Raw genomic sequence first — 15,997 nt, 5'->3', positions numbered from 1 at the left:
TGCCAGGACAGCACAGTCAGCCTCAGTTACCGCGTGTCTTTCCTCTCTAAGTTAACCCTCACAATGCCCCGTGAGGCAGATGATATCAGACTCACTGTTTCTGAGCGGAGAAACTGAGACACAGAGCCTTGCCCAAGGTCACGCAGTTGGCCTAATTCAGAGAAGACTCTAATATGGGGTCATCTATCCACTTTTTTTCTGACTGCTAGATGTGAGTTCCACCAGCTGAGACTCCCTTGCACCCAGAGGCTCAAATTCAGACAGAAAGCAGAAGGGGGGAGCTTACGAGGGTCTTCATCAGAGTTCTGTGTGAGCTGAGGACTTAGGCAACCTCCTGGGAGAGATTCAGTTGCTGACCAGTGGACCAGCAGAGCCCCCAGGGCCACCCACAGTGTGTTTCTATTTGTGGTGCACATCTGCACATAACAAAATTTATTCCACCCACAGAGGGAACCCTGATCTACATGTGTGTAAGTTATATGCTGAGGTAGCTAGGAATATGTGTATGTAACTGCCTACACACAGAGTTGAACTTGGGGCCTCCAAAGCTGAGGGCAAGAGCCTGGACTGTTTGAGCTGAAAAACACCTTGCTCTCAGCTAAGGCCATAAAGGAGCCTTGCTCTGTCTCTGGGCAAGTGATACCCACAGTTCCAAGCTCAGGCTACATCTACACTAGAGGATTTTGTCGACAAAACCCAGGAAGCATCCAGATTCCCAGGGCGTCCTGTTGACAGTAAATTAACAGAATGCAGCACTTTACTCAACAGCTTTCTCCCACTGCCCATGAGGCAGAACGCCTCTGTCAACAGAGATCTGTTGACAGAAAGCTGTTCTGGATGTCCCTCCGGGCAGTCCAGCTGCTTTCTGTTGACACAGTGGATTGCTCTTGGGATCCCTTTGGCAGTTTGGTCGCGACCTGTCGACAGAAGTTTTGTCAGAAGATATTGTAGGATGGAAATTTCTGAGGAAGACTGTGGTATTCTGCTAAAGACCCCCTATTCAAATCCTCAAGTCTGGAGAAGGCCTATGATCCTATAATTCAGAAACCCAGTTAGCATGAGTGAAAAGCTACCCTGCTGGGCCCCCTCATCTCACGCACAAGACCCAGAGAAGGTCGTCCCAACTCAGACAGGGCCTTGGAGTTTGGAGGGAGGGATAGTTGCCCCAGCAACTACATTCCAAGAAGAGGCCATGCATGTAGTAGTAGGCATCCTTCAGTCTGCATAGACTATGGATCGCGCCCTTTATAGTTTCAACTGAGGACTTCATTTACAACGTCTACTGTGACTATGAAGACCCACACGAGAGTGACAGTCCTTGCTGCATCTCTTGCAGATGTGGTGGGTGTCTGGCAAGTCCTTAGTGTGCTTTCTGTGGGCTCGCTTGTCCTCTGCTAGCTGTCTGATCCTCATCTCGCCCTTCTGAAGGCCCTTGTGTAACCCCTGCCTCCATCTGCCGCGGTCGTCTGCTAGTTCTTCCCAGCTGTCCAGCTCGATGTCTACCTCTCTCAGGTCTCTCTTGCAGACATCTTTGTAGCGCAACTGGAGGCGTCCGGGAGGTCTTTTGCCAGAGGCTAGCTCACCATACAGGAAGTCTTTTGGAATCCTTCCATCATTCATCCTGTGGACGTGGCCAACCCAGCGGAGCCGCCGCTGCCTGAGGAGGGTGTGCATGGTTGGGATTCCAGCTCGCTCGAGGACAGCGGTGTTGCGCTATCCCAGGCTGGCACAAAACAAAGTGTTATTGCTCTATGCTGTTACTACTTCTTTTGCTTTAATCTTCTAGATAATACGCCCCGAGATATGCCCATGTAAAGGCACATTCAGGGGTGCTTATCTAGACGATTAAAGCAAAAGAGACAGTAACAGCACAGAGGAATAACACTTTGTTTTGAGTACCAGCCTGGGATAGTGAATGGGATGGTGCTATATCCCGGCTTTCACATGCATGGCCTCTTCTTGGAACATAGTTGCTGGGGCAACTATCCCTCCCTCCAACCTCCAAGGCCCTGTTCAAGTTGGGACGACCTCCCCTGGGTCTTTTGTGTGAGATGAGGGGGCCCAGTGGGGTAGCTTTCCACTCATGCTAACTGGGGTTCTGAATTATAGGATTATAAATCTACTCCAGACTTTAGGATTTGAAGAAGGGCTCTTTAGCAGAATACCATAACCTGCCTCAGAAATTTACATCCTACAGTTATCTTCTGACAAAAATTTCTGTCGACAATTTGCTGTAATCTATGTGTAGTACCCAGAGGCACTGAGACCTTATCTGGGGTGAGTGAAGTCTCTGCTCTACAGGCTTGGCTGAGAGCCAGCTGGACTTTAGTTCATGTGGTAGAGTGCAGGACTTCAGACTCTATGCTTGCAGGTTCTATCCCTAGGGCTGGCAACCCAGGTCTGTCGGTGTTACATACGCATAGCCTAAATTCCCTAGATCACTACGAGTCCTTAGCTTCTTCTGCCTTAATGGGTAATTTAGGGCACCCCACCCTTAGCCACTTTATAACTGAAGCTGCTTTCAAAGTGTTCCTCAGCCTTCTGCTATGGCTGCCATGGGCGCCACCACAGAAGTCAGGAGCCACTCAAGCAAAGTCAAAGCGACAGGCTGTTTCTGAGGAAGTGGGGCACAGGAAAGACCCAATTACCCGAAGTTCTCTTTGGTTCCACCCACCTGCTTCCTCTGCAGCCGAGGAAAGCTGCACATCCTCCCCAAGGGAACAAGCACACCATAGAAGGGCAACAATCTGTGCCGAGTGCTGCAAAACTGGGACACGCAGATGGTGGTCTGCGGAAGTGTAGCTGAGGCTCTGCGCATGACGTATCCTTGCAGATTGAGAGACGGATGAAAAGCACTGAGGCCTGGGAGCTGGCATCATCGTGATTCTGAACCAGCCTTTCCTGACACAGATAACTCTTGTCAGAAACGCCCTCGTATCCCCCAAGCTCCAGGCCTCCCAGAGCAGGGCTGCTTCCTTGGGCACATCATTGGGGGGTGGGGTTTGTATGACCTATGGTATACAGAGGAATATCGGTGGGCTGACAACAGCTGAGTGGCAAGAGAGAGCAGCCTACAAATCACTATTCCCACAGGCTTCAGGAAGCAGACGAGCAACTGCAATCTAGCAGAGAGTGGAAACTTGCAGCCACACCTAAAAGAGCAAACAGATCAGAGGATGGGGAGGGGTTGGTTAGAGGCAAAAAACCAGGGACGGAAGTCGCTGAGTTCAGGGGTGGCAGTTCCATCTGTTTCTACTGGCAGTGCACATCCACACATGCTTTGTTGCACATGATAAAATTTATTCTGCATAAAGATGGAAGACATTAGAGCAAAATTGTACCTGAGCGTCTTCCAGAATTACAGCTGCGAGGTTCCTCACAAGGTCTTAGATTTCCCTGCTACATACAGGGCCAGATTCTGGTCACTCTAGTGTAAAATGGATGTCTTCCCAGTGTAATTACTCCAGACTCACCAGCACTGCTGTGGTCTCAGATTTTGGTCCCTGGGCTCTTTAGCTAGGTAGTAGTGAGCAGGACTAGCTGTCTCTGGGGGTTTCCTGCTCGTCAGCTGTACAGACACTGAACTGGAAGGCAGCGGTCGCCCCGTCTGCATCGGCTGTTACATGGGCTCATTGCCATGGTACCTGACCGGTGTTCTCTGTAAGCTGAATGCTTTGGTGCCGCCCAGGAGAGATTCAAACACTGCTCAGCTGATTAGCAGAATGGTCACGATGCTCATGGCCAACAGCAGGTGTTTATATTGTACCTGAGCCCCTCCCAGAATTATGAATGAAAACACGACCCCACCCTGTCCTTGTCTAGTAATGGCTGATCTTGAAGCAGTATTATAAGATCAGAGCTCTTCGGTGGCCCCAGATCACTAAAATCAGCATCACGGTTGGCACTAGGGCCCACATAGCCACAGGTATTTAGGTGCCTAACTTTCAGGGGAATCAGTGGGAGATTCAAGTGCCTAAGAAGCTGTGGCTAATTGGCAGCCTCGGTGGGACTTTCAGCAGGGCGCTTAAGTACTGAATGGGCATATTTGAGTCTGGTTGCAGGTTAGGTCCATAAATGGCTATTAGCCAGGGATAAAGTATGGTGCCCTAGCCTTCAGAACAAGGGCAGGAGATGGATGGCAGGAGATAAATCACTTGATCATTGTCTTCTGTTCTCCTTCTCTGGGGCACCTGGCATTGGCCACCGTCGGCAGATGGGATGCTGGGCTGGATGGACCTTTGGTCTGACCCAGTATGGCCATTCTTATGTTCTTATGGTTCCTGCACTCATTGCTATGATATCTGGGCAGCTGGATTCATTGGGATGAAACTTTTGCAGCAATGGGCGCCCCCTCTGGGCCATTCATGGGGCAGTGTAGGAGAGCCTTGTGCTCAAGGGGGCTGGAGAAATCTGTATAGTGGAGGTGCTGAGAGCCATTGAACCAGACACCCCTGCAAGCCATGGGGTGCGGCATCACCCCTATTTCCAACTCTTCTGCTTGTGCTGCCCATCGACCTGTTCTGTGCGTAGAGGAGGTCCCTTGGTAGGACTGACAAGATGACTTCTTTCACCAGGACTAAATTCACTTCTCCAGAAAATATACGTAAAGGGCACTGTAAATTTTCTTTGTCCTCTAAAAGCTGGTGGTGAAAGACATAGAAAATGCACCTAATCTCGAGCTAGGTGTCCAGCTGGACAGCAGGTGATATTACCCCAGGAGATTGATTAGACAAATGTTCCTGATACACAGGACTTTACAAACCAGCTGGTCAGGTCTGGGAAACTTTTCCAGGAGTGAATTTCACATGGGGGGGAAAATTGCCGTTGTTTCAGCTGAAGATTAGACCAGATACATCTTCAGCTGATGTGAATCTGTGCGTTCCATGGAGCAGCTGAGCTGCACCAGCGGAGGGGCTGGTGGAGTGGCCAGATCCCCTTTGTTTCATGCGTCTTTTGTTTTCAAAATGAGCAGGCAAGGCAAGAAACAGAATCAAAGCTCACAGCTGTAATCAGGGGCTGAGTACAGACTTTGGGATTTTGGCCCAAAAGCACAGCCCCTTTTCTGACAACATAAATGCGTGTGTAACCCACACACCTATACAGAGAGGAAGTGCTCCACGTCCTCAATACGGTGCACGCTTTTTCCCATGGGTTGTGGTACAGCGAGTTACAACACAGTCCCGTGGATGCTAGGTTCTGCAGCTGGGGTTGTTCGCTTAAGGGGTGATCTGAGGCAAATGGCTTGATCTCCTCTGGAAGTTTGTGCTAGAAAGCAGGGACCTGCCTCTGACCTGAGCTCTGAACTGAGGTTTCTGTCAGAGGGAGGGACCCAGGAAAAGAAATACCTAGAAGTGGAAGAGCTCTGATGCTCTCTGTAATAGCCGGGTAAAGCTGCTGTCTGTCTGGAACACCTTAGTTGGGTGTTTCTAGGAAATGTAATTTGCCAGACTGGGTATAACCAGGCTGTCCCCTCCTGAGCTCCTGAAAGGACCTTTCCTCACTGGATGGAAGCAAAGCTGACATCCCCACCTGTCTTCAGGCTATTGGATCACTGCTTGATTTTCAGCAGAGCTCGCCCAGCTGGTCCATGACACTCTACAGCCAATACGAAGAAGACGAGCTATACCAGAACTCTCCCTCCCTCCAAGCCTCCCCAGCCTGTGCTAGCGAGGCTCCTGCATTAGACCCTTCGCAGGTAGGGCCAGTGTAGTCTGGGATCAGCGGGTGGCCCTCCTGGCAAACAGAGGAGGTGCTGCCTTGCTGCTTCTCAGACTGACCTCTTCCAGTCTCTCAGTACCCCCATTGCAAGCCCGGGCTGCCAAGCCCCTGGCCTTCCCCTGCTGTTGAACTGGTTGCCCCCATTTGAAATGATTTGAGGATCAGGGCTCCACCTAGGTTCTCAGGGATTATTAGGAACTGGAGACTGATTTAGACATTCCCCAGGGCTGGGCTGTTTGGATCCTAGGTTCTGGTCTGAGACCATGTCTGTTTGGAACTCCTGCTTCATATTCATCCCAGCCATTCCTGTGTTAATTTCACCCTGCAGCAAGTTCCAGCCAGGGACCCCCAGGAGAACATGAACTTCGAGAAGAGAGATAGACGGTTCATCCCTGAGCCTCACTAGTTCTTTACACTGAGATACAGAATGAAGACATCAGGAAGCAGCTGCTTTCTCCCAGGTCTGGGGTCCCCCAGATTCAGGGAATCCTCAGCGGGCACAGGGACAGAGCAGCGGACTGCTACCAGCACCCTCTGGCCCTGGGGGTATTCTGAAGGTGAAGCAGAAGTGGCTGGAGTACTCCAGAGCTCTGGCAATGTCTTGTGGGCAAACAGCCCCTTGGGAAAAGGTATACAGGATTCCCTGTAAGCCGAGCCCTTGGGCAGCCACAGAGGAAAGATTCAGGTGCCCCGCCCCCGAGCTGATTAGCAGGGCATCCACAGCACCCACAGCCAGCAGCCTGTGTGTCTACTGGTGGTGCACATCCATGCATGCCTCAGTGCATGTAAAAAAATTTATTCTGCACATGAACTAAAGTTAGCAGGACCACTGCAGGGGTTGTGTACGAAACCTCCTGAGATGACTTCAGGGTTAGGGAGCTGCACTTACTCTCAGCTTAAGTTGTAGACAGCATCTATAGGACACGGCTAAGGAACTGAGGTAGCAGGCTCCCAACCTTTCCTCCTCTGCTATTTTTTCCCCCTTTTTAGGGACGTTAATGCAGGCGGAGCCCAGAACATTGCATTGGGTGTGTGGCCATAGGAAAGTAAGGAGAAAGCAGCCCTGCAATCTGAAGGAATGTTCCTTTACGATTGAGCTGCTTTATTTTCTGTCTCGCATCCTGTATCAGCAACCATATAAGTCTCTCTAATTGTTCAGCTGGGATTTTTCACCTGAAAGCTTAAAGAAGGCCAAGGGAGAAATCTGTTAAATAATGAGACAGTGCAGCTCCACAGGCTCGGCCTGGTCTATTCATTTATATGTAAACAGGGTGTATTTATTATACCAGTCCTCAGCCTCTGGCCCGGAGGAACGCATGTACATACATCACTGCATAACAACCACTTGCTGCAGCTGATTGTTCCAGGATGAATTTTCCTCTTCTGTGTGGTTGTTGTGTTGTTGTTTGTTAAATGGCACCAATAAGGAGTTTTGCGTTGTGCTTACTGATTATAGAATTATAGAACTGTAGAATCCTAGGGCTGGAAGGGACCTCAGGAGGTCATCAAATCCAGCCCCCTGTTCAAAGTGGGATCAACTCCAACTAAATCATCCCAGCCAGGACTTTGTCAAACCGGGGCTTAAACACCTCTAGGGATGGAGATTCCACCACCTCTCTAGGTAACACATTCCAGTGCTTCACCAGCCTCCCGGTGAAGTAGTTTTTTCCTAATATCCAACCTCCTCTCCTTCTGTAACTTCAGACCATTGCTCCTTGTTCTGCCATCTGTCACCACTGAGAACAGTTTCTCTCCATCCTCTTTAGAGTTCCCCTTCAGGAAGTTGAAGGCTGCTATTAAATCACCCCTCAGTCTTCTCTTCTGCAAACTAAACAAGCCCAAATCCCTCAGCCTCTCCTCATAGGTCATGTGCTCCAGTCCCTTAGTCATTTTTGTTGCCCTTTGTAGAGACTGCTCCAGCACATCCATGTCCTTTCTATACTGGGGGACCCAAAACTGGACACAATATTCCAGATGCAGCCTCACCAGTGCCAAATAAAGAGGAATAATTACTTCTCTAGATCTGCTCGAAATGCTCCTCCTAATGCACCCTAGTATGCCGTTAGTCTTCTTGGTTACAAGGGCCCACTGTTTACTCATATCCAGCCTTTCATCCGCCATAGCCCCTTGGTCCCTTTCCGCTGAACTGCTACCTACCCAGTTGGTCCCCAGCCTATAACAATGCTTGGGATTCTTCCGTCCCAAGTGCAGGACTCTACACTTCTCCTTGTTGAAGTGCATCAGATTTCTTTTGGCTCAAGCCTCCAATTTATCCTGGTCACTCTGGATCCTATCTCTACCCTCCAACGTATCTACCTCTCCCCTTAGCTTGGTGTCATCCACAACCTTGCTGAGAGTCCAATCCAGTCCCTTATCTGGGTCATTAATAAAGATGTTGAACCCAGGCCCCAGAACCGAGCCTTGGGGCACTCCACTTGAAACCGACTGCCACCCAGATATCAAGCCACTGACTACTACCTGTTGGACCCGACCGTCAAGCCAGCTTTCTAACCATCTTCTACTCCATGTATTGAATCTGTATTTCCTTAATTGATGGGCAAGAATGTTGTGGGAGACTGTAACAAAAACTTTGCTGAAGTCAAGTTATATCACATCCACTGACTTCCCCATGTCCGCAGAGCCTGTAAGATGGAGCAGCTGTCTCTGTGGCAGCCAATCAAGACCCAACAGGCTGATATAAAAGAAGCTCCTGGGCTAGGGCCTGGCTGTTCCTCACAGGAAGTTGACCTGGGCAGGTCTACATACTGCCTGGGAATTCAGCAGTACTAAGGACTCACCACAAGCCTAACGAGAACTGGGAGCACCTTGGACAGGGCTAGTGAGAGCCTTGAAGTCAATCAGGCAAAGAATTCCATGGCACCACTTGGCCACAGAGGGGAACTCACAAGTGGGTGAACCCTGTTGCACTGTATTTTCACACTTTGGGCATGTTTTCATGCTGGCACTATCCTTCGCCCTTATGCTAACTCCTGTCCACACACACAACCCTCTCATGGGATTTTTTCATTATCCCACATTAACTGGCCCAAGCAGGATGTGGGCCACAACCTGCTTCCCACTTTCACCCAGCCTGAAGCCTGCCCACTTTGCTGTGAGGACACGGGCTAAACTATTCAAGAGCTGACAGTCCTCCAGTGCTTTCCCACAATGCCCCACTGAGTACCTGGGAGAACAAACAAATCCTTCCACAATTCACTAGGAAAGAAGGATGGAACTTCTTAGCCTCCAGGAGTGTGAAGAATTGCGGCATGCAGAAGAAGATATATACCCGAGGAACTGCAGGACCAATCAGGACCTGGTAATACAATCAGAGCTTCCTATTCTCAAACCCAGGTGCCAAGCACATCAGTTAATTCTGCAGTAGAAACATTCCCTTTCTGTTTGCTTGTAGTACAATAAAGATAGAACCATATTAGGAAATGTGGTTACAGCTCATGGCAATTGTTCCATTGGCTGCACTACAATGATCAAACTGTGTTAGCAGAAGGCTGGCTCAAAATCACCAGACAAACCCATGTGTTGTTGAGAGTTTGAACTGTCCTGTAGATGGGCCATACGCTGGAGGTGACACTGTGGTAATATTAAGTGATGCAAAATCAGAAGCCACTTTTTTGTTGGCCTTTGAGATCTGGCTAAAAGCCTACAAATTAGTAATCTCCAAACATCTTGCATCTATAAAACCAGGCTTTTAATCTCAAGAGAAAGAAGTCGTCTTACGAGACTTCTGGTCCATTCAGTTTCCCTGTCAGTTTGATATCACCCTCAGTAACATCCTGTCACGGCACTTCTGCTATTGACTCCAGAAACTGAAAATGCCACGTGTGTTGAATAGGAAATAGTAATAATCCTTAATAATAATACTGTAGTTCATAATACTGGGGTCAATCATGTTGCTTCATTTTACTAAAACCAGCTCTTTCTTGACTTTGGGGGAAAAAAGTTAAAAGATTTTTCTTTTTAAAATTTATATTTAAAGCTCATTTTGAAATGAAAAACGGAAACCTTGCCTGGAGGATGTCAAAATGCTTTGTTTGTGAGAAGGTGCTAAATGCATTTTCATCAAAAATCAACACTTTCCCACAAAAGGGCATTTTACTACGGGAAAATGTTCCACTGAAGAATCTCTGACCAGCTATAATAATAAATATTTTCTCATTTCCACCTTCTAGTTTCCAGTTCTCCATAGGGAATGAGTCTTAATCCATGCACTACACTCTTGTAAGGCTACTAGATAATTTAATCCACTCCTTAAAGATGGTGAGATTGAGTCACAAAAAGGGGTCGTGACCTCACCAAAATGATGTGTGTGCACTAGAATTGACACTGAATGACAAATTTCATGGTGCACGTCACTAGGGAACCTGGGAAACATTTTTCCCATTGCTCTGCTATGGGTGTTGTCCTTCTTGGCCATTTTTTAATGTGGCTAGTTACCATATTTATGAAGCTCTACCCTGGTGGGCAGGAGAGAGTGGACACGAAATTAAAACTAGCTGCTTTCAAAGCTTCTAAAGAGATACCAGGAGTGTTATGATTAAAGAAAAAAATGACATTTTAAAACCTAATAATGCTGAATTCCAGCAGCTCAATGCTCACGAGAAGCCACGCACTAAGAACCCAGCCGGAGTGGCTCAGGTTTTGCCAGTGCGGCTGGGAATGAGGTCCCAGCCCGGGCAGATAGACGTGCCCTGCTAACACACTGAAAACAGCTGCGTGGACATTGTGCCTCTGACAGATTCTGAGGCTGGACGGTTGAGGTGGGACCCAGGGCAGGCTGGGTTGCGCTCAGGTGCCTAACCCAGCCTCCACCCCTGCACCAATGTCCCTGCCACTATGTTTAGTGCACTAGCACCAGGCCTGCAGACAGGGAGTGAGAAAAGGGGAGCAGTTGTATAGGGGCCCAGCATTTCAAAGGGGCCCAGAGCAGGTAGCACTGCTCCGTATGACTCTAGTGAGAGACAGCACCCTGGTCTGGGCAGTGCTAAGGGACTGCCATGTGCCATAGGCCCTGCCCTTGGCCCTGGGGCACTGAGTCAGGCCTCCTTCCCCCTTTGCTCTGGTCTAGTTGGGGTGGATCCTACTTGAAGCAGGGGGCTGGATTCGATGAACTCTTGAGGTCCCCTCCAACTCTGTGATTCTATGATCTTTCCTGGAGGACCTCTTTTCTGCTTCTCTTGCTGGGATAGGGCCTGGCACGCCTCTGGACTGCTGTAGCGGGCATTGGGACATAGTACACACATCACACAGAGAGACTACAATGTGTGATGATATTCTAGGGCCAGATCCTCAGCTGGGGTGAACTGCTGTAGGTCCTTGGAAGCCAATGGATCTATGCTGATTTACACCAGCTGAGGCCCTGGCCAGGGGCATCCTGGTCCCTCAGGGTATGGCTACAGTACAGTTAGAACCCTGTGGCTGGCCTGTGACAGCTGACTTGGACTCACGCCACTCAGGAACAGGGGCCATTTCACTGCAACGTAGACGTGAGCCTACAGCTGGAGCTCCGGACCCTCTCGCCTCACAGGGTTCTGTGGCCTGGGCTCCAGCCTGAGCATCTACAAAGCAATTAAACAGACCCTTAGCCCAAGGCTGTGTGCCTGAGTCAGCTGACACAGGCCAGCCACAGGTGTCTGTCTGCAATACAGCTGTAAGTGCCCCAGGCAGGCTCCAACCTGGGAACTCTAGAGCTTAGTGCAGGTGCTCCACAGCTTGACCTAAAGGCCAGCTGGCTCTCAGCTCACATTCTTTCTCTGTGAAGTGGCCTAAGTACCACTCTATGGGCCTGTTAACCACACATAGGTGTGTGGGTTACACAGACACACCCTTGGAGTTTTGCCTGGCACTGCTAACTGTTTGCAGCCTCACTGGAGAAGAGACCTAAGGGCTACGTCTACACGTGCAGCCAACATCGAAATAGTCTATTTCGATGAATAACGTCTACACGTCCTCCAGGGCCGGCAACGTCGATGTTCAACTTCGACGTTGCTCAGCCCAACATCGAAATAGGCGCAGTGAGGGAACGTCTACACGTCAAAGCAGCACACATCGAAATAGGGATGCCAGGCACATCTGCAGACAGGGTCACAGGGCGGACTCAACAGCAAGCCGCTCCCTTAAAGGGCCCCTCCCAGACACAGTTGCACTAAACAACACAAGATACACAGAGCCGACAACTGGTTGCAGACCCTGTGCCTGCGGCATAGATCCCCAGCTGCCGCAGAAGCAGCCAGAAGCCCTGGGCTAAGGGCTGCTGTCCACGGTGACCATAGAGCCCCGCAGGGGCTGGAGAGAGAGCATCTCTCAACCCCCCAGCCGATGGCCGCCATGGAGGACCCGGCAATTTCAACGTTGCGGGACGCGGATCGTCTACACGGTCCCTACTTCGACGTTGAACATCGAAGTAGGGCGCTATTCCTATCTCCTCATGAGGTTAGCGACTTCGACGTCTCGCCGCCTAACGTTGAAGTTAACTTCGAAATAGCGCCCGACGCGTGTAGACGCGACGGGCGCTATTTCGAAGTTGGTGCCGCTACTTCGAAGTAACGTGCACGTGTAGACGCAGCTAAGAAGCAGTAAGGGGCAAACAGGACAGGTCACTACGTTGAGCAGTTGGGAGCTCAGCTGTGTTTGGGTAAGCAGTGACAGTCTGTTAGCCAAACCCTGTGGCATTGTCCCCTGCCACTGCCATATAATTCATGCAGCAGTGGTGCCACCTAACGGGAAAACAGCAAGGCATTCAACCACGCCAAAGCAAAATCCCTTCTTCCTAACAGGTTGCTAGGTGACATGAGGATGAAATAAGAGGGACCTGATGTAATCCACTCCTTCCCTTTGTGACTGTCCTCTTTTCAAGCTTATGCTTTCCCTCAGCACTGAGGGAACATGCAAAAATGCACCCGCACTGCATAAGAACAGCCACACCAGGTAAGACGAAAGGTCCCTCTAGCTCAGGCTCCTGTCTTCTGACAGAGGCCAATGGCAGATGCCCCAGGCCGTGGAAACAGAACAGGTAATCATCAAAATGATCCCTCTCCTGTCATCCATTTCCAGCCTCTGACAAACAAAGGTTAAGAACATCATTCCTACCCATCCTGGTTGATAGCCATTGATGGAGAAGAGAGTAAACATGTGCTCCTTGGCCTCTGAAGATAGGACAAGGAACAAGGGGCTTAAACTGCAGCAAGGGAGGTTTAGGTTGGACATTAGGAAAAACTTCCTAACTGTCAGGGTGGTCAAAAGCTGGAATAAATTGCCTGGGGAGGTTGTGGAATTTCCATCACTGGAGGTATTTAAGATCAGGTTAGATAGACATCTATTGGGGATGATCTAGACGGTGCTTGGTGCTGCCGCGAGGGCGGAGGACTGGACTCGATGACCTCCTGAGGTCTCTTCCAGTTCTAATGTTCAATGATGTTATGGACTTAGCCTCCATGAATTTATCTAGTTCTTTTTTGAAACCTGATGAAGTCCTGGTCTCCACGACATCACCTGGCAAGGAGTTCCACAGGCCTCCCATGTGCTGTGTGAAGAAAAACTTCCTTTTGTTAATTTTAAACCTGTTACCGTGTTGGTAATTGGACTAATAAACCAACAGCAAATTCCTCTGGTCCCTGTTCAAATTCTCTCTTAACAAGCATTGAAGAGCCAGGGAAAAACAAGCAGCTCTGTAGCACCTTAAAGACTAACAAATTTCTGTATTAGGTCATGAGCTCTTGTGGGTAAGACTCACTTCTTCAGACTGTTTCTATGATTGCTCTGCCACTGGGAGCTGGTCTGGACTGAGGAAAAAAAATGCAAGAGTAAGCCTTGTGAGGGGAGCTGCATGCCGGCCAGACTTGCGGGTGCAGCCAGCTGCTGTAGAACGGTATTTAAACTCCCAACCACTCCTCCTCACCTAAAAAAAAAAAATGCAGAGCAGTATGCACCTGAGTCTCCTGTCACCAGGTTAGCATCATGGTCACCCCAACGAGCTCAGCGTACATCTTTGCACACTCATTTGCACAAGTTAGCATGCAACTAGGTCCAGTGATTCCCAGAAAAAAGGTGACAGAATTGTGAACTCCCAGACTACCCAGACTCACAGTTTTTCAGCCTTACGCAGGCCCCAGTTACCATCACCTATAACTGGCTGTAAAAGAATTGGGGCTGTTTGATTTAGAAGAGAGAAGACTGAGAGGGGACATGGCAGTGTTTTACAAATACCTCAAAGAGGTTTACAAGGAGGAGGGAGAAAAACTTGTTTTCCTTGGCCTCTGAGGTTAGGACAAGAACCAATGGGATTAAACTGCAGCAAGGGAGGTTTAGGTTGGGCATTAGGAAAAACTTCTTAATCGTCATGGTGGTTAAACATGGGAATAAATTGCCTATGGAAGCTGTGGGATCTCCCTCACTGGAGATACTTAAGAGCAGGTTAGATAGACATCTACCAGGGATGGTCTAGATGGTGCTTGGCCCAGCCATGAGGGCAGGGGGCTGGACTCGATGACCCCTCAAGATGTCTTCCAATTCTAGTGTTCTACCATTCTAATACCAAACAGCAACAGCCAGCAGGAGCGTATTGCAAATTCTCTCTGGGTCCCGGGAGGTTATTTTACCATCTGACTGCAGTGATTTCCCATCGCCTACGGCTGTTCCTTTGTGACAGGCTAACACGCAAGAGGATCAGGTGTGTAATTCCTTCGGAGGAAAGAGACTTGCTGCTTTGAAGAAAGTACTCAGCATCCCAAATCCTTGCTTATAGTTCCAGCTCTGCCACTGATTAGGGCAGGGTTTGGCTATGTCACTTAGGGTATTTCCACACTGTTATTAAACAGCCCCCAGGGGCAGAAAGGGCTGGAGGTGGAGAGAGCACCACACCAAGCAGGCACAGGTTACAAACTCTCCTTGGATGAGGAAGCGCATAACCCACTGATATCTCAGATGAGCCCCACCACACACACCTTCTAGTGCCAACAGACCTGAGTTGGCAGCCAGTGGTCTCGAACCTGTGACCATTCTGAAGCTGAGCATATGCACTGCAACTGCGTAGGAGCGTTGACTGCAGCCCAGCCAAGCACACGTGAGCTAGATTTCAGCCCCCTACCAGGGCTAAAGAGGGCAGCAAAAATGGGGCAATGTAGACTCTGGTGTTAACCACACTCCTAGGAGTGTGGTTCACTGTCCCATGTAGAGCCTTAGCTGAGAAGTAGCCATTGTTTAGCTCAGACAGTAGAGGCTGCTGTACTAAGCTTCAGAGGTCCCCAGGTCTGCACCTGCCTGGCAGCAGTTTTGCCAGCACAGGCGAGGAATGAGATGCAGGTTCCAGGCTGGTGTGAATGGCCCTTATGACCCTGTCTTCACAGTAGATCACAGCTGGAGTGGGCATGCCTATTTGAGCTCCAGTCACAAGTTGGACAGACCTTGAGGGGCCCCATGCCTCAGTTTGCCTCCCTGGGAAGCATTAGTTCTCTGTTTCCCTGGGACATTCATGCAGTAACATTGGCAGAGCATTCTGAGACCTTCCGGTGTTAAGGGATGTAGGTGGGAAATTCAGCAAGAAAATGTGTGAGAGGCCAAAGTGTGGCAGAGGCAGGAGGGGACAGCTGTTTGCATGCACAGGGTGGCAGCCGCTGGAAAAGGCTGGGCAGCATTGTGCCTGGAGAAGCGAGCAGCATGTGGGAAGGGCAGAAGACATGCTGTAAAGCAGGATCAGTCCATTAATTCCCAGTGAATTCACAGATCTGCTCTGCTGGTAATACTACTCTGCATCATTGTCCACTCGCCCCGCTTCGAATGTCCATAGACCCTAGCAGTCAGCAGGCAAGTTTGAACCTAGAACTTGTGAAGCTAAGCAGATGCATGAGCTACAAGCCAGCCTCCTAAGTAAAGCTTTCAGAGTTTCAGGCTAGATCCTGCCTTCTATCAACTGGGGCCTGTCAGCATCATGCCCATATAACTGCACAGCCCTTCTGATAATTGTTCCAATAACTGGTCCAAGAAGCCTTCTTAAGGTACATCTGCACTTACCAGAAGATGGATGCAATGGTGATTGATCTTCTGGGGTTTGATTTGGTGTGCCCAGTAAGGCCATGCTAAACTGAACCATTTGGGCTCCACTGTTGATCCTGGTACTCCTCGCTGTCACAAGGAGCAAGGGAAATTGATGGCAGAGTTTTTCCCATTGACCTCCTACTGTGGAGCTGTCAGGAAAAAAATAATTTCTGATACATCGACTCCAGCTACACAATTCACTTAGCTGGAGCTGAAGATCTTAGATCGA

The sequence above is a fragment of the Carettochelys insculpta genome, chromosome 2, assembly GCF_033958435.1.
Source record: "Carettochelys insculpta isolate YL-2023 chromosome 2, ASM3395843v1, whole genome shotgun sequence".
In the NCBI taxonomy this organism is placed as follows: domain Eukaryota; kingdom Metazoa; phylum Chordata; order Testudines; family Carettochelyidae; genus Carettochelys; species Carettochelys insculpta.
The sequence above is the reverse complement of the archived record's forward strand: the minus strand, read 5'-3'. Positions refer to the sequence as shown.